This window comes from Arachis stenosperma, chromosome 3, assembly GCF_014773155.1.
Source record: "Arachis stenosperma cultivar V10309 chromosome 3, arast.V10309.gnm1.PFL2, whole genome shotgun sequence".
Classification (NCBI taxonomy): domain Eukaryota; kingdom Viridiplantae; phylum Streptophyta; class Magnoliopsida; order Fabales; family Fabaceae; genus Arachis; species Arachis stenosperma.
Genome location: NC_080379.1, coordinates 50,449,417 through 50,461,673, shown reverse-complemented (window position 1 = coordinate 50,461,673; position 12,257 = coordinate 50,449,417).

The window sequence follows — 12,257 nt, the reverse complement described above, 5'->3', positions numbered from 1 at the left end:
AGCAAGCTATGGTCATCTTGAAATTCTCAGTTAGGCGAATAATATATGGTTATGGAGTTTTTGAATAATAATAATAAATAAACAGAAAATAAAGATAGAAATACTTATGTAAATCATTGATGGGAATTTCAGATAGGCGTATGAAGATGCTGTGCTCCTTCTAAATCTCTGCTTTCCTACTACCTTCATCCAATCCTTTTTACACCTTTCCATGGCAAGCTGTATATAGGGCATCACCGTTGTCAATGGCTACATCCCATCCTCTCAGTGAAAATGGTCCAAATGCTCTGTCACAGCACGGCTAATCATCTGTCGGTTCTTGATCATGTTGGAATAGAATCCATCGATTCTTTTGCGTTTGTCATCACGCCCAACAATCGCAAGTTTGAAGCTCGTCACAGTCATTCAATCTCTGAATCCTACTCAGAATACCACAGACAAGGTTTAGACTTTCCGGATTCTCATGAATGCCGCCATCAATTCTGGCTTATACCACGAAGATTCTGATTAAGGAATCCAAGAGATATGCGCCCGGTCTAAGGTAGAACGGAGGTGGTTGTCAGTCACGCGTTCATAGTTGAGAATGCGGATGAGTGTCACGGATCATCAAATTCATCATGGTGAAGTGCAACGAATATCTTAGAACAGGAATAAACTGAATTGAATAGAAAATAGTAGTAATTGCATTAAAACTTGAGGTATAGCAGAGCTCCACACCCTTAATCTATGGTGTGTAGAAACTCCACCGTTGAAAATACATAAGTGATGAAGGTCCAAGCATGGCCGAATGGCCAGCCCCCCAAAACGTGATCTGAATTTGAAAATAGGGAGAAGGATCTAAGATGTGGTCCAAGACCGAATGGTCAAATAGACTCCTAGTACAATAGTAAAATGTTCTATTTATACTATACTAGCTACTAGGGTTTACAGAAGTAAGTAATTGATGCAGAAATCCACTTCCGAGGCCCACTTGGTGTGTGCTTGGGCTGAGCTTGAGCTTTACACGTGTAGAGGCTTCTTTTGGAGTTGAACGCCAAGTTGTAACGTGTTTTTGGCGTTCAACTCTGGTTCGTGACGTGTTTCTGGCGTTTGACTCCAGAATGCATCATGGAACTGGCGTTGAGCGCCAGTTTACGTCATCTAATCACGAATAAAGTATGAACTATTATATATTTCTGGAAAGCTCTGGATGTCTACTTTCCAACGCCATTGAGAGCGCGCCATTTGGAGTTTTGTAGCTCCAGAAAATTTATTTCGAGTGCAGGGAGGTCAGAATCCAACAGCATCAGCAGTTCTTTGTCAACCTTCTTATCAGAGTTTTGCTCAGGTCCCTCAATTTCAGCCAGAAAATACCTGAAATCACAGAAAAATACACAAACTCATAGTAAAGTTCAGAAATGTAAATTTAGCATAAAAACTAATGAAAACATCCCTAAAAGTAGCTAGATCCTACTAAAAACTACCTAAAAACAATGCCAAAAAGCGTATAAATTATCCGCTCATCACCGACCTAGAAGGGTAAGCAATTATATGTACACACTTTTATGTCTTCTATCTCATTATTATTTGAATGAAAATTATCAATTTCCTAAAAAGTTTCCTACCAAGACGCATTAATCTAAGCTCATAAAATGCAAAAATTCATCGCCTGATTACAAAGAGGTCGGCAAGGTGAAGCGATAGAAGTAAGTTAATGCAGGAAGTTATAAAAAGTAACCCATCAAAAGTGGCCTGACGAGGTCTAACTAAAAAATAGGATTACTAAAAACAACTTAAGAAGGTCTGACAGAGAAGTCGGACCAATGAAAGGATCACTAAAAAGGGACACAAACATCTCGTAAAGGCCAATGAAAGGTTAATAAACCAAGGCCTAAAAAGTGCTCAGCTAAAAAGGTACAACCCCTAAAAGGGATTTTTAACCTAAAGCGAAGCACGATCTTGAAACAGAGCTAAAAAGTCATCCGAACAAACTATAAAGAAAAGGTTCCCCTTGGAACACTACTTAAAAAGTAGTTGGAATATGACTAAAAAGCTCAAGCCGACATCAGCTAAGAAGAAGGCACGACCCAAAGAAACAAGCACAACCTCGAGAAAAGAATAAGTCAAAAGCCAAAAAGGTTGAAAACAACTTAAGGCTCAAAAGTGCTTAGCTAAAAAGGGAACAACTCCGCTCAAAGAAGGCATGATCTCAAAGCAAGGGTACAAAAGTCGTTCGAAACTAAAAAGGTTCTATGTAAAGAACACTAAAAAGTTATCGGATAAGTTACTAAAAGCCCGAACCCTAAGCCGTAAGGATAACTTTGCCAAAGCAAAGGGTTGATAACACAAACTCAAAGCAAGGCATGATCCAAAAAGCGAGGATAGAAAAACCCATATTGCCACTCAAAGGAAGTCGGACCGGGAATTACCAAACCTCTATAAAATCCGCAAGGATCGCAAAGGTAAAACATTAGAGGTATGACTGACGTATCAGCAAAACACATTCAACATCAAATGCATCATTATGCGTATAAAACATTAAAAGACTCAAAGGCTACCTACACAGCAGCCCAAGAGTTTAAAAGTGTTGTTTTCAAAACAAAGTTGCTTGGAAGCAACCAAATGTCAGAAGTCACCCACAAAAAATTACAATAATAAAAAAGTTCAACAAAGGTCCACAAATCAGACTACACCATTACAAAGATATTGAAAGGAGAATATCACAAAGGGCTTAAGTTCCCCCCCCAGTAGCAGCATTCTTGGGAGAAGGAGGCTTGGTCGAGATCGGGGTGGCATTGACAACTCCATCTAACTCGTTTAAGATCTCCACATCAGGCTCGGCTTAGGGAGGACCACCTCGGCAGAAGGATTTGAAGAAACTGAAGTTGCAGAAGCCTTGGCTAGTGGCACAAGGGGAGGACCCTCATCATCATCATCTGAGGCAAGCACAATCTTGCCATCCTCCACCACATTATCCATACTGAATAAGGAGAGATTGGCCTCGGGAGCAAGAACTCGGACCTGAGCCTTCAAGATCTCGAACATATTGGTCATACTACTCACCATGTGTCCCTGAAGCTTGGCATAATCATCTTGGGCAGATTGAAACCTCTCCTTAGTTTCTAATAACTCGCCATTGGTTTGAGTATAGCTCTCCTTATACTTTTTTACAGTCTCCTCGGCCAAGTTAGCAGCTGCCTCCGCCACAGTAGCACGTTCTTTTTCTTTCTCCATATCAATATCTAACTTGGCAACCCTGGCATCGAGTTCATCCTTCAAACCTTTAATTCTATCATACTCAGATTTGACATCCTCCATAAAAGCCCTAGTGGCATGAACTAGAGACTCCCTGATAACCTGAGATAAGGCCGCGCCACCATTGGCTATCCGAATACTGTTACTTGCAATAAAATCGAGGTGATGGAGAATAGACACATCATCCAAGGGAATCCTACCATGAGGAATAATCAGCTCCGTGGCAAAAGCCACACCATCAAACTCCTCATTGTTCATATCATAAGTTCCAACGGTCTTTTGCTTCTTAGGAGGAGGACCAGCAAAGGTAGGGGAAGAGGTAGCACCAGAAGTATCAACAGGAAGGTCGGAAGAAACTGTATAAACTCTAGGGGTCGAGATGATCTTTCTCAGGCCCTGAGAGTCAACAGTCGGCTTCTTCGGGGGCACCTAAGAAGACCCTTCCCTCAATGTCTTCGCCGTCAAGTTTTGGGCAGTCCTCACCTTCTTGGCCTTCAGGAAGGCCTTCATGGAGTCTGAAGATTTCACCATCTCAGAAAAGAAAGCCTGGAAAATAAGTTACAATAATAGAAAAGGATAAATTCACAAACAATAGAAGAAAACTGTCTAAAAGAAGTCGGACGCTACCTAGTTCAGCACGGAGGAGGGAAGGATCACCTAGAAACTTCTTTGTATCCAAGTAAGGAGGCTCCCCCCAATGCTCCTCTAAAACACCTACAAAAGCTTGTTCTACCTCACTCAGACTCTCCCAAGGATATTTGACCACTACTACATCTTTTTGCCACCATAAAAGGAATGAGGGCTCATCATTCTCATCCAAGAAAAAAGACGAGCACCCTCAACAGCTCGGACTTTGAAATAGTAATTCTTAAAGTCCCGAAAGGACTCATCAAACATAGAAAACACCTTCTTCCCTTGGGTAGCTCGGAAGGAAATCCAAGAGGCTTTCTTCTTAGCCACCCTGGATTTTGACAACGCAAAAAAGTAAAGAAAAAGAGTTGCGGTAGGTCAGACACCCAATTCTTGACACAGCAGCTGAAGAATCTTTATAAAACCCCAAGAATTTGGATGAAGCTGAGAAGGGGCCACATTACAGGACCACAAGAGGTCGGTCTCAAAAGTAGTAAAAGGAAGAGTAATACCTAGCTGGCTAAAGAAGTAATCATAAGCATAGAAAAAAGGACGCTCTGCCCGAGTTAATGGAGGGAAACTAACCCTCTCCTCAGGGTCGGGTGACACCAGCTCTTAATTCTTCTCATCCTCCCTATTACTACATATCCTATGGAACCTTCTAAGCTTCTCACAGTACTCGGGATCAACCACATTCACACACATCAGGACTATTGAATCTAGCCAATCAGCCATACCAGCAGGAACTTTGGTGGACATCTTGACAATGTTGTTATGCAAAAACATAGACCAACTATCCCTACAAGTAAGAAAAATAAAAAAGTCACTAACAAACAACTCGGACAAAAACAAGAAGTGGGGAAACAACCAAACAAATATACAACTAGAGCAACAAAAGGACGCCCCATGATTTACACAAAGAAAAAGAGATCAAGCACCGAAGTCTAGGGGCATCCTTTGGTGGTAACAAGTACAGAGCATAATAAACCCTAACCCTCTCAAACAGAAGAAAAGCACAAAGGAAACAAACAGAAGTCCAGATATTAACAAATAGAGAAGTAAAAAGATTGCAACTTTCAAATGAACAAAAGCATACAATGATCGACAAAGAAAGCTTCGTCTTTTTACTAAAAGAAAGCTCAGCAACAATAAAAACTTTGTGCAAAAAGAAGTAACACATGCAACAATCATCATCGAAAATAAAACAGAATCAGAAAATAACACAAGAAAGTTCAGAATGGAAGAACAAACCTGGAAAAGAAGAAGACAGAGAGACGAATGCGCAAGACACGAACAAGAAAGCTCCAAGAAGATATAATCTTGGGTCAGGGGGCAAGCAGAAAGGAAGCTTCTTTTAGCTGAGCAAATGAAATGCATGATGCTTCAAGAGTAAAAACCCAGAAAAAGGAGAAAAAGCTTGGGACAAAAGTGATAGTGGAGAAAAGAAGGTTCTCTTCGGAAGAAAGGAAAAGGAGTAGGAGAAAAGGGCTAAGTTCAAAATTCTTTTTTTTGAAGCAAAGAGGGAAAACGAAACGGTAAAGGGTTATAAACCTAATCAATGATCTTTAAAAACAATCGCGCGTTCCCAAGGAAAATTAAAACGCACACTGGTGCACGAAATTGTGATCAACAATGGCGCCATCAACATGGTACGCTCAATTGCAATCTCAACTCTTTATCACAACTTCGCACAACTAACCAGCAAGTGCACTGGGTCGTCCAAGTAATAAACCTTACGCGAGTAAGGGTCGATCCCACGGAGATTGTTGGTATGAAGCAAGCTATGGTCATCTTGTAAATCTCAGTCAGGCAGATTCAAATGGTTATGGATGATTTATGAATAAAGCATAAAATAAAGATAGAGATACTTATGCAATTCATTTGTGAGAATTTCAGATAAGCGTATGGAGATGCTTTGTCCCTTCTGTCTCTCTGCTTTCCTACTGTCTTCATCCAATCCTTCTTACTCCTTTCCATGGCAAGCTGTATGTTGGGCATCACCATTGTCAATGGCTATAGTCCCGTCCTCTCAGTGAAAATGTTCAACGCGCTCTGTCACAGCACGACTAATCATCTGTCGGTTCTCAATCAGGTTGGAATAGAATCCAGTGATTCTTTTGCGTCTGTCACTAACTCCCAGCCTTCAGGAGTTTGAAGCTCATCACAGTCATTCAATCATTGAATCCTACTCAGAATACCATAGACAAGGTTTAGACTTTCCGGATTCTCTTGAATGCCGCCATCAATTCTAGCTTATACCACGAAGATTCCGATTAAGGGATCCAAGAGATATCCACTCAATCTAAGGTAGAACGGAGGTGGTTGTCAGGCACACGTTCATAGGTGAGAATAATGATGAGTGTCACGGATCATCACATTCATCAAGTTGAGGAACAAGTGACATCTTAGAACAAGAACAAGCTGAATTGAATAGAAGAACAATAGTAATTGCATTAATACTCGAGGTACAGCAGAGCTCCACACCTTAATCTATGGTGTGTAGAAACTCCACCGTTAAAAATACATAAGAACAAGGTTCAGGCATGGCCGTGAGGCCAGCCCCATGATCTAAGATAGCATAAGACTGATCAAAGATAGCTACCAAGATGAGAATACAATAGTAAAAGGTCCTATTTGTAGAGAACTAGTAGCTTAGGGTTTACAAAGATGAGTAAATGACATAAAAATCCACTTCCGGGCCCACTTGGTGTGTGCTTGGGCTGAGCATTGAAACTTCTATGTGTAGAGACTTTTCTTGGAGTTAAACGCCAGCTTTTGTGCCAGTTTGGGCGTTTAACTCCCATTCTCGTGCCAGTTCCGAAGTTTAACGCCGGGCAGTTTTGAGCTGATTTGGAACGCCGGTTTGGGCCATCAAATCTCGGGCAAAGTATAAACTATTATACATTGCTGGAAAGCCCAGGATATCTACTTTCCAACGCGATTGAGAACGCGCCAATTGGGCTTTTGTAGCTCCAGAAAATCCACTTTGAGTGCAGGGAGGTCAGAATCCAACAGCATCTGCAGTCCTTTTCAGCCTCTGAATCAGATTTTTGCTCAGGTCCCTCAATTTTAGCCAGAAAATACCTAAAATCACAGAAAAACACACAAACTCGTAGTAAAGTCCATAAAAGTAAATTTTAACTAAAAACTAATAAAAATATCATAAAAACTAACTAAAACATACTAAAAACATACTGAAAACAATGCCAAAAAGCGTATAAATTATCCACTCATCACAACACCAAACTTAAATTGTTGCTTGTCCCCAAGCAACTGAAAATCAAATAAGATAAAGAGAAGAGAATATGCAATGAATTCCAAAGAAATCTATGAAGATCAGTATTAATTAGATGAGCGGGGTTTTTAGCTTTTTGCCTCTGAACAGTTTTGGCATCTCACTCTATCCTTTGAAATTCAGAATGATTGGCTTCTATGGGAACTCAGAATCCAGATAGTTTTATTGATTCTCCTAGTTAAGTGTGATGATTCTTGAACACAGCTACTCTATGAGTCTTGGCCGTGGCCCAAAGCACTCTGTCTTCCAGTATTACCACCAGATACATACATGCCACAGACACATAATTGGGTGAACCTTTTCAGATTGTGACTCAGCTTTGCTAGAGTCCCCAATTAGAGGTGTCCAGGGTTCTTAAGCACACTCTTTTTGCCTTGGATCATGACTTTATTATTTTTTTTCTTTTTCCCTTTTTTTTGTTTTTTTTTGTATTCACTGCTTTTTCTTGCTTCAAGAATCATTTTTATGATTTTTCAGATCCTCAGTAACATGTCTCCTTTTTTCATCATTCTTTCAAGAGCCAACATTCATGAACAACAAATTCAAAAGACATATGCACTGTTCAAGCATACATTCAGAAGTCAAAGTATTGCCACCACATCAAAATAATTAATCTATTATAAAATTCAAAATTCATGCAATTCTTCTCTTTTTCAATTAAGAACATTTTTCATTTAAGAAAGGTGATGGATTCATAGGACATTCATAACTTTAAGGCATAGACACTAAGACACTAATGATCATGTAATAAGACACAAACATAGATAAACATAAGCATGAAAATTTGAAAAACAGGAAAATAAAGAACAAGGAAATTAAAGAACGGGTCCACCTTAGTGATGACGGCTTGTTCTTCCTCTTGAAGATCTTATAGAGTGCTTGAGCTCCTCAATGTCTCTTCCTTGCCTTTGTTGCTCCTCTCTCATGATTCTTTGATCTTCTATAATTTCATGGAGGAGGATGGAATGTTCTTGGTGCTCCACCCTTAGTTGTCCCATGTTGGAACTCAATTCTCCTAGGGAGGTGTTGATTTGCTCCCAATAGTTTTGTGGAGGAAAGTGCATCCCTTGAGGCATCTCAGGGATTTCATGATGAGTGGGATCTCTTGTTTGCTCCATCCTTTTCTTAGTGATGGGCTTGTCCTCATCAATGAGGGTGTCTCCCTCTATGTCAATTCCAACTGAATAATAGAGGTGACAAATGAGATGAGGAAAGGCTAACCTTGCCAAGGTAGAGGACATGTCTGCCACCTTATAAAGTTCTTGGGCTATAACCTCATGAACTTCTACTTCCTCTCCAATCATGATGCTATGAATCATGATAGCCCGGTCTATAGTAACTTCGGACCGGTTACTAGTGGGAATGATCGAGCGTTGGATAAACTCCAACCATCCCCTAGCCACAGGCTTGAGGTCATGCCTTCTCAGTTGAACTGGCTTCCCTCTTGAATCTCTCTTCCATTGAGTGCCCTCTTCACAAATGTCTATGAGGACTTGGTCCAACCTTTGATCAAAGTTGACCCTTCTAGTGTAAGGGTGTTCATCTCCTTGCATCATGGGCAAGTTGAATGCCAACCTTACATTTTCTGGACTAAAATCTAAGCATTTTCCTCGAACCATTGTAAGCCAATTCTTTGGGTCCGGGTTCACACTTTGATCATGGTTCTTGGTGATCCATGCATTAGCATAGAACTCTTGAACCATTAAGATTCTGACTTGTTGAATGGGGTTGGTAAGAACTTCCCAACCTCTTCTTCGGATCTCATGTCGGATCTCTGGATATTCACTCTTTTTGAGTTTGAAAGGGACCTCGGGGATCACCTTCTTCATGGCCACAACTTCATAGAAGTGGTCTTGATGCACCCTTGAGATAAATCTTTCCATCTCCCATGACTCGGAGGTGGAATCTTTTGCCTTCCCTTTCCTCTTTCTAGAGGTTTCTCCGGCCTTAGATGCCATAAATGGTTATGGAAAAATAAAAAGCAATGCTTTTACCACACCAAACTTAGAAGGTTTGCTCATCCTTGAGCAAAAGAAGAAAGAAGAGAGTAGAAGAAGAAGAAATAGAGGAGATGGAGGTGGCTTTATTTTTCGGCCAAGGGGGAGAAGTAGTGTGTAGGTTGTGTGAAAATGAAGGAGTGAAGATGGGTTTATATAGGGGTGGAGAGAGGGGTAAGGTTCGGCCATTATGGGTGGGTTTGGGAGGGAAAGTGGTTTGAATTTGAATGGTAGGGTAGGTGGGGTTTTATGAAAGATGGATGTGAATGGTGAAGAGAATGGTAGGATTTGATAGGTGAGGGGTTTTTTTTGGGGAAGAGGTGTTGAGGTGATTGGTGAATGGGTGAAGAAGAGAGAGAATGGTGGGGTAGGTGGGGATCCTGTGGGGTCCACAGATCCTGAGGTGTCAAGGATAATTCATCCCTGCACCAAGTAGCGAGCAAAAATGCTCTTTATGCCAATTCTGGCGTTAAACACCGGACTGGTGCCCATTTCTGGCGTTTAACGCCAGCTTCTTGCCCTTTCCTGGCGTTTAACGCCAGTCTGGTGCCCCTTTCTGGCGTTAAACGCCCAGAATGGTGCCAGACTGGGCGTTAAATGCCCATTTGCTGCCCTTACTGGCGTTTAAACGCCAGCAAGGTTTTCCTCCAGGGTGTGCTGTTTTTCTTTTTATTTTTCATTTTATTTTTTCTTTTTCAATTGATTTTGTGACTTCACATGATCATCAACCTATAAAAAACCTAAAATAACAAAGGAAAATAGATAAATATAACATTGGGTTGCCTCCCAACAAGCGCTTCTTTAATGTTAGTAGCTTGACAGTGGGCTCTCATGGAGCCTCACAGATACTCAGAGCAATGTTAGAACCTCCCAACACCAAACTTAGAGTTTGAATGTGGGGGTTCAACACCAAACTTAGAAGTTGGTTGTGGCCTCCCAACACCAAACTTAGAGTTTGACTGTGGGGGCTCTGTTTGACTCTGTTTTGAGAGAAGCTCTTCATGCTTCCTCTCCATGGTAACAGAGGGATATCCTTGAGCCTTAAACACAAAGGATTATTCATTCACTTGAATGATCAATTCTCCTCTGTCAACATCAATCACAGCCTTTGCTGTGGCTAGGAAGGGTCTGCCAAGGATGATGGATTCATCCATGCACTTCCCAGTCTCTAGGACTATGAAATCAGCAGGGATGTAATGATCTTCAACCTTTACCAGAACATCCTCTACAAGTCCATAAGCTTGTTTTCTTAAATTTTCTACCATCTCTAGTGAGATTCTTGCAGCTTGCACCTCAAAGATCCCTAGCTTCTCCATTACAGAGAGAGGCATGAGGTTTATGCTTGACCCTAGGTCACACAGAGCCTTCTCAAAGGTCATGGTGCATATGGTACAAGGTATTGAAAACTTCCCAGGATCCTGTCTCTTTTGAGGTAATCTCTGCCTAGTCAAGTCATCCAGTTCTTTGGTGAGCAAAGGAGGTTTGTTCTCCCAAGTCTCATTACCAATTAACTTGTCATTTAGCTTCATGATTTCTCCAAGGTACTTAGCAACTTGCTCTTTAGTGACATATTCATCCTCTTCAGAGGAAGAATACTCATCAGAGCTCATGAATGGAAGAAGTAAATCCAATGGAATCTCTATGGTCTCAGTGTGAGCCTCAGATTCCCATGGTTCCTCATTAGGGAACTCATTGGAGGCCATTGGACGTCCATTGAGGTCTTCCACAGTGGCGATCACTGCCTCTTCCTCCTCTCCAAGTTCGGCCATGTGGGTCATGTTAATGGCCTTGCGTTCTCCTTTTGGATTCTCTTCTGTATTGCTTGGAAGAGTACTAGGAGGGAGTTCAGTAATTTTCTTGCTCAGCTGTCCCACTTGTGCCTCCAAGTTTCTAATGGAGGACCTTATTTCAGTCATGAAACTTTGAGTGGTTTTGATTAGATCAGAGACCATGGTTGCTAAGTCAGAGTGGCTCTGCTTAGAATTCTCTGTCTGTTGCTAAGAAAATGATGGAAAAGGCTTGCCATTGCTAAACCTATTTCTTCCACCATTATTGTTGTTGAAACCTTGTTGAGGTCTCTGTTGATCCTTCCATGATAGATTTGGATGATTTCTCCATGAAGGATTATAGGTGTTTCCATAGGGACAGACAGACCATCATAGAAGATACCTATGATGCTCCATTCAGAAAGCATGTCAGAGGGACACTTTCTGATCAATTGTTTGTATCTTTCCCAAGCTTCATAGAGGGATTCACCTTCCTTCTGTCTGAAGGTTTGGACTTCCACTCTAAGCTTACTCAATTTTTGAGGTGAAAAGAACTTTGCCAAGAAGGCATTGACTAGCTTTTCCCAAGAGTTCAGGATTTCTTTAGGTTGTGAGTCTAACCATATCCTAGCTCTGTCTCTTACAGCAAAAGGGAGTAGCATAAGTCTATAGACCTCAGGGTTAACCCCATTAGTCTTGACAGTGTCACAGATTTGCAAGAATTCAGCTAAAAATTGATGAGGATCTTCCAATGGAAGTCCATGGAACTTGCAATTCTGTTGCATTAGAGAAACTAATTGAGGCTTAAGCTCAAAGTTGTTTGCTCCAATGGCAGGGATAGAGATGCTTCTCCCATAGAAGTCGGGAGTAGGTGCAGTAAAGTCACCCAGCACCTTCCTTGCATTGTTGGCATTGTTGTTGTTTTCGGCTGCCATGGGTTCTTCTTTGAAGATTTCTGTTAGGTCCTCTACAGAGAGTTGTGCTTTAGCTTCTCTTAGCTTTAGCTTCTCTTAGCTTTCGCTTCAAGGTCCTTTCAGGTTCAGGGTCAGCCTCAACAAGAATGCTTTTGTCTTCGCTCCTGCTCATATGAAAGAGAAGAAAACAAGAAAATATGGAATCCTCTATGTCACAGTATATAGATTCCTTGAGGTGTCAGAGGAAAAGAAAAATAGAAGGAAGAGGTAGAAGAATTCGACCTTATCTAGAAAGATAGAATTCGAATTGTGCATTGAGGAGGAGTGTTAGTCTATAAATAGAAGGATGTGAGAAGAGGGAAAGAAATTTTCGAAAATAAATTAAAAACATTTTAAAAACATTTTGAAAAATTGAAGAATG